A 14,245-nucleotide genomic window follows, 5' to 3' on the forward strand; every position below is an offset into this window, starting at 1 on the left:
CTCTTAGGGGGCAAACGCCCCACCTTGCCCCCCTGATGGGCGCCCTTGGTTGCCGACATTGTTTTGTATTGTTCCTCTACCCACAAATTCCACTTGTCGCCTTAGGATGAATTTCTCGCATTTCTTCAATCTGTGTCTAGCCATGGAGCAGTTTACTATAGCGCAACGCGTGCTAATTGTGAAAGCTTCTTATCAGAACGGATCGCCTCATTTCGCGTAATGCTTATCAGCAATGGCCCCTGAGGTCATGCGACTTAACTCCTTGTTACTTTTTTTCTTTAGAGTACTCTTAAATCATGGGTGTATGTCAGCGTTTCCAAACCTTTTTAACTTGCGGCACACTACGGGTGTAACTTGAATTCTCGCGGCGCACTCATAGATATTATTTGCAAATATAAAACACCATGGTATTTTTTTTTCTGTGATTACTGATCTCCTTCTCACAGACATGAAAGCTCGATCACTGGTTTTCCCCCATGCTAAATCATTATGCTTATTTTTTATTCTAATTTTAAAATAGACACCAATTGCAATGAAATATAGGATTCAGATTTTAAAAAGTATGCTTTCTTTTTCGAAAACTGTATCCAACCTTTCACTAAGAACGAAAATCACTAAATAACGAACGAACAAACAAATGTCTTGTACTTTTAACTTTGCTGTTTTAACCAAAACCGGTGCATATTATTGCAATCACACAACTTGCGATGCGTCTAAGTCAAAACAGCTGTTGGACAAAGTGTTGTTCTGTCATTCACGTGCGAATGAGTGTTCTACGAACGTTCACATGACGCGTACCGTACAAGTGCTTCCGTTTCTCGGTGTTACTATGGCTCTCAATTGAAGTGTAACATAGCAGCTAACCGTGGAAATGTGTACGAGCCGAAATACTGTCTGCTACACAGTAATAGATGTAGAATAATATATTACATTTACAGTAATGTTTTCCATGATATAAATCCATAGTAATGTGAAATACAAAAATATACATTTTTTTCTATGTCTTGCAATTTGGTTGCTATAGAATTAATAATTTTGTTTCGATTTCCTTGCGGCACACCGGTTGGGAAACGCTGGTGTATGTCAATAAACCCGGTTCCATCCCTTAATAAAAGAAGAAAATTCGACAAGTCGTCGGCGAAATCCAAGTGGAAACTTGTCAGGCAGTTACGGCGAATTTCAAGAACAGAGTTATTGCACGCCAGCGCAGTAGAGAACGTCATATGGCCGACTTCATTCACCATACCTAAAATAGAATCGGAATGTGCGATTGACATGTTTATGGTTAGTGTGTTCTGAAAAAAATAAAGTTTATGATTTGATGTAACAAAACAGGCGCGCTTTTTGAATAACCTATATATATATATATATACAGTGAAACCTGTCTTTAGCGGAATCGAGCGGGACTTGCAAAAATTTCCGTTAAAGTCAGGTTTCCGCTTAGTGGAGGTAGACCTTTCCTCTTTAAAAAAAATACATGCTTATAAAGGGGCATACTTTGAAAATATATTGCTGTACGTACATTGTTCGATTACAGTACTTCTTTCTTCTACGAATAAATACACAAAAAAGTTTAAATGAATACAAATTATACTATGCACACGTTTTCTTTACTTTTCTAATAGCCAAGCAGGGTTTTCTGTGTACATTGTTGCTTGGCTGCTTGACTTTCCGCATACGCTTTAGCCTGAGAAATTATACTAAGTGAATCAGAATCATTTTTCCGTAAGACAAATCTTTCAGCTCCTTTAAACTTCTGAGAGCATCTTGATATGTATTTATTCTACACTCTTCTTCGAACTCGGAATCGTATTCCTCTTCTTCCTCTATCTCGTTTTCTTCTCTCCGACATTCCGTATGGTTTTTGATTAAGTTGTGGGGATTAAGGACAATTTGTGGGGGTGAATATGAGTAGTCTAGTGGTTGGGGAAGGTAAACACTGTCCAGAAATATTTAACAAAAGAACTAACATTTTATCGCAGACAGTGTAATGTATATGTATTACAAAATGTCTAAACATCTTCTAAACGCTGTAGTCCGGAACTCAGAATTTTCCGTTAAATGTTTATTTTTCTTTCCGTTGTCCGCGTAATACAGTTTCCGCTTAATGAAGGGACTTTTTACACGTTTTGTTCTCCAAAATTCATGGGACCGTGAAATATTTCCGTTCGACAGTTTTCCGTTTAATAAAGGGTCCGTTGAAGACAGGTTTTACTGTATATATATATATATATATATATATATATATATATATATATATATATATATATATATATATATACGGGTAGACAAAAAAAACTAAAAACACTTCATACAGGACACGTAAGTTTGGCCCTCTACTGTACAACGGGTGTTGCAGTTGCCGATCGTTTTTTTGTTTTCAAAGAGTCATGTGAACCCTCCTCTTCCGTCAGCAGTAACCCGTTCACCTGTGAGTGTTGTGGTGTGAAGGTGGTGCGGTAAAATGGGCGACCTGACAGACTTCCAAAGAGGCATGATCGTTGGTGCCCGTCTGGTTGGAGGGGGCGGGGTGGCTCAGTGGTAAAGCGTTCACCTCCGGTGCTTGGGGTCCCTGGTTCGATCCCAGTTCGCGCCGTGTGGACTTTGTGGTGGACAAACAGCGTGCTCGTGAGTTTTTCCGTGGTTCTCCCACTTTCTTCATTCCACCATTTCATTCATCTCTCATCATCACTGTCTTCTTTAGCCTAACCGGCATAACCGTGGGACATAAAACTTAAAGATTTCATTTCATTTTGCGTCTGGTTGGAGCTTCAGTGGCAACAGTGGCGAGCATTGTGGGGGATCGAAAGGAACTGTGTCCAATGTCATGAGGATATATACAATTCAAGGGCAAGCGACGCCTGCAAAGCACAACAGTGGTCGAAAGAGAATCCTGTCAGATAGGGACCGGAGGACATTAAAACGGATTGTAGCAGCTCAAAAGAAGGCCACTTCAATAAAAATTACGTCTGAACTCAATTCCGGCCTACAGAACCCGGTTTCATCGAAAACAGTGCGACGGGAACTTCATAAAATGAAAATTCATGGCAGGGCCGCTATCGCCAAACCCCTGGTTACAGCAGTAAATGCGAAGAGGCGTATCCAGTGGTGCAAGGACCACAAGGCGTGCTCATCAGCAGTGGAAACACGTAATGTGGTCCGATGAATCGACCTTCACCTTGTTTCCAGCAACCAGTTGTGTATACGTATGGAGAACACCGTCGCAGGCCTATGATACTGACTGTCTGTTCCCAACCCTAAAGCATGGGGGTGGTTCTGTTACAATATGAGCAGTGATATTGTAGTTTTCCGCAGGTCCAATCATAGTCCTGCATGGAATGATAAATGCTAAGGCGTATGAGACCATTTTGGGGGACCAGGTTCTACCCACGGCTCAAATATTATTCCCTGATGGTGATGGGATCTTCCAAGGTGATTTGGCACCCTGTCACGCTGCAAAAACGGTGAAATCATGGTTTGAGGTGCATGACCAGGGCTATCACAACTCCCGTGGGTCCCACAATCACCAGATCTGAACATCATTGAGCCATTATGGTCTGAGTTAGAAAGGTGTGTTTGGTCTCATTACCCTCCACCAGCATCCCTTGAGGAACTGAAGCATGTTTTAGAGGAACAATGGTACAAAATTACACACATCACGATTCAGGATCTGTATACGTCCATTCCACGTCGGATCCAAGCTGTTTCGGACGCAAAAGGAGGCCCCACACCATACTAGGTATGATTTTGACACTTTTTGCAAACGTTCTAGATTTTTTGTCAACTCCTCTATATATATATGGGGTGGTTATAGGGTTTACAACTTCAATCAGTTATAATTCTCTATTGGAACCACGTACAGACTTGGTTTTGTATGTCATTATACTGCAAAATACTTAAAGTTTGACTCAAGTGGCGAGTAGTTGCGGAGTTGATCACACGCGGCGCCACCGGCAGTAATTGAAAATAGAGACTTTCACTGATGCAGAAAGAGCTAAGTGCGTGTTTTGGTTTGAAGAAACGAAGTCAGCATCGAGTGTACAGCGTAAGTTTCGCACACAATACGGGAAGGAACCACCCAGCAGACCAACAATCGACAAATGGTACCAGACATTCGTTGAAACATGGTGTTCTGTGCGACACACAAAGGATCCAGAGCACTTACCCGTGACTGACGATGTGGTGGAAGGAGTTAGGGAAGTTTAGTTCGCAGTCCTCAAAAATCTACACGACGTGCATCACAAGAAACTGGTATCCCTCAGACCATGGTTTTGCGTGTATTGCGTAGACGTCTGTCCATTAAGCCATACAGACTTCAAGCACTGAGTGAAGAGGATAAACATACCCAACATGAATTCTGTGTTACCATATTGGATTGTATTAATGTGATGAGTCTTTCTTAAACAATGTGGTATACAGTGACGAATCAACTTTTCACCTTTCCGCATGAGTCAACACACACAATTGTCATATTTGGGACACGGAAAATCCACATGCGTACGCGGAGCTGGTTCATGACAGCCCCAAAGTGAACGTGTTTTGCGCCGTTTTCAGAGCAAAGGTGTATGGACCATTCTTCTTTGCTGAGAGCACTATCACTGGCATGGCCTATCTTGATATGCTCCAGAACTTCATTGTTCCACAGTTAGATTAAGATGACCAGGATGGCCGCTTATGGTGGCAACAAGATGGCGCCCCGCCGCACTACCTGATAGACGTAAGGGATTTTCTTGATCAGGGTTCCCCACATAAATGGATAAGGTCGTGGTGGACCAATTGCCTGGACGCCACGCTCTCCAGATTACATGCCACTTGACTTTTTTCTGTGGGGGTTTGTGAAAGATAAGGCGTACACCCCTCCCCTACCTGATAGTGTTAATGAACTGAAACATCGCATCACAACAGCCATCGCAGACGTTTTCCCTGAAATGATGGCTACGGTTTGGCAGGAAACCGACTTTCCTTGGGATGTGTCCAGCATAACCCCAGGTGCACACATTGAGCCATAATAGATTTGTAAAATATACAGTATGCCATATAAACGAATCTTATATGTGGTTCTAATAAAGAATTATAACTGATTGAAGTTGTAAACCCTATAAAGAAGCACCATATATCACCCTAAATTGTCTCCAGATCATCGAATAAATTAACTTCGGCATGCACTTTGGTGGAAATATCATTACAGGAAAAACATTACTGGTTCGTTCCAAACATCAGGGTTGAACTTAGAAATATTTAGCTTATGATGTTGCATGAAAAGATAACGTAGGGGTGAAGTGCTGGACTTCTGAGTAATAGAGCTAATCAACTGGTATGTAAAGTACATGGAGAATGCATGTGTTGCGGTTTATTTCCTCCTCTCCCCTGCCCCTCTATAATTTCCTTATCATCGTTGGAGTTAAAAGGCACTGGTCTTCAGTTTAAAATCCACTTTCTATATAAACACAAACTATCAGAAAGGAAGAAGGTTCAACTGATTGTATTCAGAACAAAGCATTTTCTGTTGGTGATAAGAACTGCTTTATCTAACGTTCTAACAGTTATTTAAAGAGATTTTTTCCTTCCTTAATTTTCTGCATTATCTAATGTTCTATTTTTGTTATGAGTAAGGGAAATTTTTTCCTCTCCTCACCTTTCAATATATCAGATTGATATTTTGCACACGCATTGTATACACCATTTAATATTTTTCAAGTGATTTTGAGATCTGTACTCTAACACAGGGCCGGTCCAGAGGGGCCTGAACATTTGATTTTTTTTTTCTAAAAAATCCCAATTTTCCTAGAATTTCCCTTTTAAGGTATACAGCTTCCTAAAACCAGTTCACCTTGGGAGCCATGATGCACCATACAAACGAATGTGGTGCGATACTAGAGGCCTTTGACTTTCTCCTACTGTTTGAATCATTCCAATTGGTCGATTCTGAGCGGGGGTGAAGGTTTAAAATTGAACATATATAGGTGGTTTAACCTTCTGTATACCCCAAACCAACATTAAGCACATGCACGACTGGCTATCTGTCCGACGAGGTTCTTCTGTGAGCATGATTATACGATTTGTACTGTAGTTTTTAGACACTCTGTATAACAAGTGCTGATTGCATATCAGTGCCATGTCGGAATCACTGTCACTTTTGTATGCCAACTTTGGAGACCAGATTAATAATTTCCTACTTAAGTGTTTTTAAACGTCAATCCACTAAGTTTTATACTTAAATACTTTAAAATTCTATATCAGTGATTCAAAAACACGGGATAAACTTTGAGCGCCATTTTACAGGTAGTGAACAATGAAACTAAAACACCTGACAGAAAACCGTAATTTGTATTTAATAAGATGCTGGAGAGCCTTTGGCGGCCAGTACAGCAGCAACACGACTTAGGAAGGATTGATAGAGGTCCTGCACCGTTTGCAGAGGAATTTTCAGCCATTCCTCTTAAAGCGCTGTGACAAGTTCAGCACGTGGACATGGTGGAGAGAAACGTTTCCTCACTTGATCCTTTAACAAACCCCATACAGGCTCAATAATGTTTAGATCTGGCGATTGAGCGGGCCATGGCAGATGTTCAACCTTATGGTCATGCTCATCGAAACACTCTGTAACAAGTTTAGCAGTGTGAATGGGGCGTTATTATCCTAAAACACTCACCACCGTCCTAGAAAGGTGTTCGAACCATAGGATGTAAATGGTCCTCCAGAACAGTCCTATAGTCCTGGGAATCACACGACCCTCTGGAACAATTAGAGGGAAAAGTCTGCCACGATAATGCACGCCAAGCCATCATGGATCCGCCTGCATGTTTGACTATGGGTACCAAGCAGTCTGAGTTGTATGCATCCGAGAGACTTCTCCAGACGAACACTTTCTTTGTTGTTGGAAAACAGTGCAGCTGGACTCATCCGAGAATATGATACATTTTAGGACATCTAATGTCCAGGTTTTATCCTTCTGGCACCACTGCACACTCTTTGAGGCATTTATGCTACTGATGAAAGGCTTCGGTAAAGCAACTTTACCATGGATGTTGGCCTTATTCACATATCGACGGACTTGTCGTGCACACTGTCTGCAGGTTCTGAGGTATGCAATCACTTTTGCGGTGATTGCCGACGCGGTAGTTTTCCGTTTTCGGGCAACAATCCTAGTCAATGTCCTGCTCCTGACAAATTACGTTTTCCACTGCAGTTACTCCTCCTGCATGTGGTTCGTTCTTCCTATTCATATGCACATATCACCCTAGATACTGTAGCTTGTGAGACGTGACAAAGTGTTGTAGTTTTGGACACTGATGTTATCTGCTCATGATCTGCCCTATTTTGAAGTCTGATATGTCCGCCATTATACCGCTCTACATACACGATTTGACGTTTACTGACGAACCTCCTCTATTGGAGTGAGTACCATAGACCCCACACGTGACTCATTGCCCAAAAGTACGATATAAACTACCAAATGGCTCTTCTGAGCCCATGAAGATCCTATGACATTTGCGCAGGTATTTCAGTTTCAATGTCCACTATCTGTAATTTCATCTGTATATAAAGTTAAGAAATCGGCAATCCACATGACTTTTGCGCTCTAGGGTTCATCCAGTTACCTATAAGTTCAGCGTATTTTACAACATGTAGGTCTACATTACGTAGGAAAAAAAAAAGTAGTACAAATACATGACAAATAAATCTTTGAACATTTTATTTTTAAGACATATAAATTTTACTGGCATTGTTGGGTGGAGATGCAACATATTACTTTAAAGAAATTATATTTTCTTTACATGAAAACAGTTTTACAACAGAAACCATATGAAAAAGGTACGAAACTTGCTTTTATTATCATTATCATTGGGTAGAGCTACTGCAATATTTAATGCTTGTTCTTAATCCATTCATATTCTCCATCTATACATTACTACAGAAAAAAGTAGGACGACCTTAGCATAAAACGTTCGTGTATGTTTGTCAGTGAAGTATCGCAAAACAAACAATCCTGAATAATACTTTCAGTATTTAAAATCTTCACAATTTCACCAGTAGGTATTAAGCAAATAATGTTTTAGGTGCGAGCCCGAGTAAGTTTTCCACAAACAGAGAACCGGCCACCATCTGTGGAAGGTATCACAGAGGCTCATATGTATTGTTCGAGCTATACTCGGGCTTCGTCCGTTTGTATTAAAAAGGATCCTATTCGGTTTAACATTGAAAGTGTTCAAAACAACTCTGTATTGTTATCTATACCTAGAATTAAGTTAAACAAATATAAATCTTCAATTTTAATTGAAGCCAAAGTATTAAAAAGTTTCACGTACGGCTGCAAGAATATCGCTTTTTAAAAGAAAGTCTGGTGAACAGGTTTCTTTGAACAAGATTGTACAGTAGTTATTTCTGTATATACAACTACACAGAACTTGATTTTATTTTCAAAATCAACCCGTTTGAACAGCATACTTAGTCTTAAGATAATCTGTTAAATCTTACATTCCAAAGGATTTAATAATAATCAACTTCAACTCATATAAATTCTCACAGGAATCCACTCCCACCCCGAAGCAATGGAATGTTTAGAAAGGTCGTCTTTAGTACACGCGCCCTTAGATTCAATACCTAGAAGGAATTTATTTCAGTGCTAAGATTCAAAGGTTACACGATTAGAAATTCAGAATGCTTCTCTCATATTCCGTTTGTCTCCAGTAATTTGCATTTATAAAGAGGTTCTAAATAACAGGCCAACATATCTCTCCTACAATATGTACATCTCTGGCATACGGATATTCAACTTTGTTACAAGACACCTTACAATACATATTTGATCAATGTAAGATGATTAAATGGAAATACATTTTTAAAAAGAGTACACTGATAAACTAGGCTGCAAAAGAATGTATACAGGGTCATTCACGAGAAGTGACCACACTTTGGGTACTATAAGTATGGGTGATTCTAAGCAAAAAAAAAGTTCTCATAAAGTAGATCCGATTCTCAACACTTTGCGAGCCATGGGTTGTTGACAATTTCTCACACCTCCATACAAAAAGGTACGTTTCACTCAACATGTAATTGTCGTTCTGGGAAGAGTCAATCCATTTTAAGTGATCAAGCATGTGCCGCTCGACCATCTTCAAAAAATTAATTTTTTTCATGAATGTTTATCCTACATCAGGGTACTTCAAAACCACAATTAATTATATTTTACAACATCCCATGGCGACACAGGGGCTGGCGCCATTTTGCGTTTTATCGATTTTAGGCGTTTACGTTGTTTTGAATATCTCAGCATGCATTTGTCCTACCAAATTGAAAATTGCTGGACGTCTCCAACTCGTGCAGAGCTAAAACTTTGATCTCTTAACATTTTTGCCTAAAACCACTTGCAAGGGGTGAAATTAGGGTCTGCAGTAGCAACATTTTCGGACATTGAAAACATGTTTGGGAAGAGGAAACAATTGATATAGAGCTCTGAATTTGTGTGTGCATGTAATCCGGAAACATAAGTTAATATACAAAAATTTACACATCTGTAGTTGCTCCCAAAGGCCTGAAAAAAAATCGTAAATTTGGGGAATTATGTCAATTTAGCATATTTCACTGTCAAATATCTCCAATGGGTCTGGATAAAAAAAAAAAAGTCTGATATTTTGGGAGTAGTTAGTCCTTTAGTACACCATAACACACAACAAAGCGCAGAAGGGAGTCAAAGCTTTAAGTGATGACGTCATACTCTAAGAGGTATTTTGTTCATAAAATCTACCGGACTACATGCACTCACAAATTCAGACCTTGGGTGTAAGTCTGCCGTAACTTGTTTCCTCTTCCCAAACATGTTTTCAATGTTAAAAAAAAAAAAAAAAAAAAAAAAAAAAAAAAAAAAAAAAAAACCTTGAGTATGACGTCATTACTTGATACTTTGACCCCCTCCTGCTGAAAAACACACACAAAAGCTTTGATGTGTGTTATGGTATACTAAAGGACTAACTATTCCCAAAAACTCAGATTTTTCTTATCCAGGCCCATTGGAGATACTGGACAGTGAAATATGCTAAATTGGCATAATTCCCCAAATTTACGATTTTTTTTCTGACCATTGGGAGCAACTACAAATGTATAAATTTTTGTATATTAACTTATGACCCTGGACTACATGCACATGCAAATTCAGAGCTCTATATCAATTGTTTCCTCTTCCCAAACATGTTTTCAATGTCCAAAAATGTTGCTCCTGTAGCCCTGATTTCACCTCCTTCAAATGGTTTTAGGCAAAAATGTTAAGAGATCAAAGTTTTAGCTCTGCACGAGTTGGAGAAGTGCAGCAATTTTCAATTTGTTAGGACAAATACATGCTGAGACATTCAAAACAACGTAAACGCCGAAAATCGAAAAAACGCAAAATGGCGCCAACCTCTGTGACGCCATGGGATGTTGTAAAAAAAATAATTAATTGTGGTTTTGAAGTACCCTGATATAGGATAAACATTCATGAAAAAATTAGACTTTTTTGAAAAAATCAATCGACAATTTTTCTTCTTTCTCGGTCACTTTGCTTGGATTGGCCCGGAAGCAAGCGTTGGTAAAGTAAGGGAATGACCTACTGAATGGTGTATAGTATGGTGCTCTAATGCACATTATAGGGATTTTTTTTAAATTGTCTCGAATAATAATTTGAGACATTTTTTGCCAAAAAAAAAAAAAAAAAAAAAGCCACAACGTAACCCATCGTATGCCAAACATCGACGAAAATCAACTCGTTAGTTTTCATAGTAAATGAAAGAAAAATTACTAATATTGATGACTGATAATAAAAAATTGTCCACTAGAAATCCTGGAAACTAAGTGATAGTACGAGGAACAAATATTGAAGTGAATAATCATAATATAATCAAAGACAGAAGGTAAGCTTATAAATAAAATGTACAAATAGAAAAATGTAATGCAATCTCGTACTTGAGTAGTGTCCCCCAGGACCCTCCTTAGTCTCGCCACGTTTCTGCATCTAATTTTAATGACACGAAAAGAAAAGGAACAACAACACGGAATAATGAATGAATAAATTAACAAAAGTTTATGTTATGGCGTGACGCGTAGTGTACATAACATTCTGTCTCAGTCAAACGTTAGCCGACGAAGAAAAATTTTCTACATGTATGTTTCTTTCAAATATCCCACATTCTGACAATCTCATTTTTTTTTTTTTTTTTAACACATATCTGCAAGGATTAAATAAACATCTTGTTTCTTTAAAACAGAAGTGTGAGTCACGCACGTCTCAAAATGACATCTTGTATTCGACGAAAGGAGGGTAGTAGTGACTAAAACAAATATTAGGGGGAGTTACTGTAACTTAACCTATGTAAGAGTAGAATTCTATTAAGCTCTGAAATTTAAACACGTTTTCCTCGTAACTCGAAGGAAAAGAAATGACGAACATTTGCAGCACTGTTTTTCTGTTGAACCTTTACCAGTAACAAACTAAATATCTTTTTTTCTTATTTAGCTTAATATCCCACGATTAAGCACAAGGCTAAAGGAGACTGTGATGACGATATGAGTAATAATGGTGAAATGAAGGAAATTGGAGAATTCCGAGAAAAAAAAACCCACGCGGCGTTTATTCACCACGAACTTCACTTGGTGCGGAATGGGATCGAACCAGGAATCCCACAAATAACAAGTGAATGCTCTACCACTGAGCCACCGCGGTCCCACTAAATATCATGTTAGTGTTACATTTCAGGCGTATGTAATACGTTAACCACCGTAGTTTTTGCAAATCGTGTTTACCTTTAATTATTACAAAAAATAGGCCCCTCTCTTTAACGTATTACAGTATAATGAGAAACTATAAAAATAATTCAATAACTAAAGTAATTTCTCCTCCAAGACATTGCGCCAATTTTAGTAGAGCATACTTACATTTATGTGCTATATGCCTTCTCTTAGCAGGAAATGCACTCTTATTGCCTTAGGCAGGGTAAGTAAAAATATACTGTGGACAAATAGCATAAAACCTACAGTGCATAAAACACAAACCAACTTGTGCTAGGTAGGCACTAAAAAGCACGAATGATATCTAGCCAAGTTAGTGAAGGAGGGCAACAGAGAGGATTGCGTGGTAGCGCGTTCGTAGAAAGTAGGCACGTCTGTGATGGTAGGTTTACGCATAAACAATGGCATAAAATCACATGGCGTGTTGCACAGCTTTGAAGCACATCTATGCACAGCCTTCACATAACACTTCTTTACTTCATCATGTTTTCCTTATGAAGCACTACGTGGTAAAGAGCACAACTTGTATTCTGTGTTTGTATGTTATTATACATGTGAGGTAAGATCCATATATATTATGATTACTTATACAATCCTATTGTGAAATCAATTAACACACTTCTTCCATAGATTTTACAAATTCATGCCCCCCCTAAAATAGGATAGCATCGAAAATAATATACCTTTGTATGTGATTATATATTAATAATTTATGTCCGTTAGAAAACAACTCAGTATGCATATTATGGCTAGAAATAATGTTTAAAACAAAAATTGCCAATGTATTATGCACTAGAAGTATTATTTTACTAGCACACTCCCCCTCCCCCATTGCGTATGTTTGCACGACGGATTTTTTGTATCTCTGAGAAGAATATGATCATGACCGAGCGAAGGCAGAAAAGTGGCACACAGTATTCGGACACTGAAGGGGTAGTGGCAGTTCCTATTTGAAGTTACTAAGCCCCCCTAAGAAGAGTGTGTGCAACACTTGTATGGAGAATTACATGGAAAGCCCATTCATTATTTATTTCTAGCTTATTATTTTAATGATAGATATGACACCCGCATAATTAATATCTTTAACACATATTTACCCTGAAATGTAAATAATTATGCCTGAACATTATAAATCTGTACCTCATAAGTAAATACTTAAATCAAGGAACACTAAGAAGGATCCGATATCTAGGTCTATTTTTATTCTATGCATATCAGCAAACTGGACAATAATTTTATTGATTCTTTTACAGTAATGTCAACACTGTGCCAACACACCGCTATGTGCATCACTGTGGTTCAGTGACATATATTTAAACGCTATCTAGCTTTACATATTAGCATCACAATGTGCTATTAAAATACTGCATCAAATTCATAATAAATATACTAACAACACTGGCTTTCCTCCCTAACTTGAATAAAATATATCACCTACAAATGTAATGAAAAGTTACACAGTTTATTTTGCGTTCTCACATTCCGTACGATATATAGGGAAAAAATGTAACAGAAATGCCAGCAGGTGCATATACCACGTTATGTCACTCAGTTTCTTAAAGATATGTTCATGTAATTTTAAAGATACTTTTTAAGCGCCTATATCTTCACTATCCAATGCTTATACTTACCGGTCTGATCCACTTTCTTTTCAAAGAAATTAATATATTCAACTTAAGAAACAAACCACACTTCACACGCACTAAACACTACTCGCCATGTTTGTTTACGAATTCGCTCTCGTGTAAAAGTTTCCCATATTTAACAGTAGATGGCATATGCGAGCCTCATCACGGAATGCAAAACCTATGCAAACGAGAAAGGAAACGGTCATTGAATCAAGTTACAAGCAAGAGTGCGTGTGTACTATATGTGTACTTGGATTATTGTTTACAAATGCTCACAGCAACAGCTGAATGAAAATTTACATAATTGCGTACAGTAAAGAGATCTTACTTAGAGGGGAAAAAATAAGAAATACATTTTCTTCAACAAAATATTTTCGGATCTTAGATTTTTCAACCATGTTTTATCGTACTGTGATTGCAGAAGCGCCCATTCACTCACCCCCAACACCAAAGAAGTAGAAGAACGGAGTTCGTTGTGACAAAACCAAGATAATTGCTTTTTACACTAAATTTTACTCCGTTTTGGTACTTTTTGCAGTTCTTAAAACCATCATTATGGTATAATTTCAGATTTTGCCGCGGAGGGAGAGACTGTCCGGCGACATAAGTTTCTTTTCTTTTTTTTATATACTAATAGATTAGTGTACAATTTATTAAAAAGCATATAATCTCAAGCTCAAGGGGCAATTGCCCCTGCATTTCCCAAATGACACTTCTGAATTGAAGTTGATTATGCCACTTTCAATGAAAAGTTCTGACGTCAAAAAATCACATTGTCACAACCTGCATCCTAAAACTCACCTGTGGGCATCCCTATGTGTCAATGGCAGATCCACAAGGAGTCGCGTGCCCTCCCC

At 38.4% G+C, this 14,245-nt stretch overlaps 1 protein-coding gene across 2 annotated transcripts in view; it reads right to left on the minus strand.

Annotated features, from left to right (window-relative positions):
- The window catches only part of ATP8B (ATPase phospholipid transporting 8B), a 568,064-nt gene extending 554,546 nt beyond the window's left edge, over positions 1-13,518 (minus strand). Inside the window, exon 1 of one of the 2 annotated variants that reach the window (XM_081734176.1) lies at positions 13,392-13,518. The gene's annotated coding sequence lies outside the window, so the exon portion shown is untranslated. The remainder of the gene's footprint in view (positions 1-13,391) is intronic. The other variant, XM_081734178.1, reaches the window with a different exon arrangement.
- Positions 13,519-14,245: the final 727 nt, after the last annotated feature.

The sequence above is a fragment of the Thermobia domestica genome, chromosome 12 (genome assembly GCF_964235325.1).
Source record: "Thermobia domestica chromosome 12, izTheDome1.hap1.1, whole genome shotgun sequence".
NCBI lineage: Eukaryota > Metazoa > Arthropoda > Insecta > Zygentoma > Lepismatidae > Thermobia > Thermobia domestica.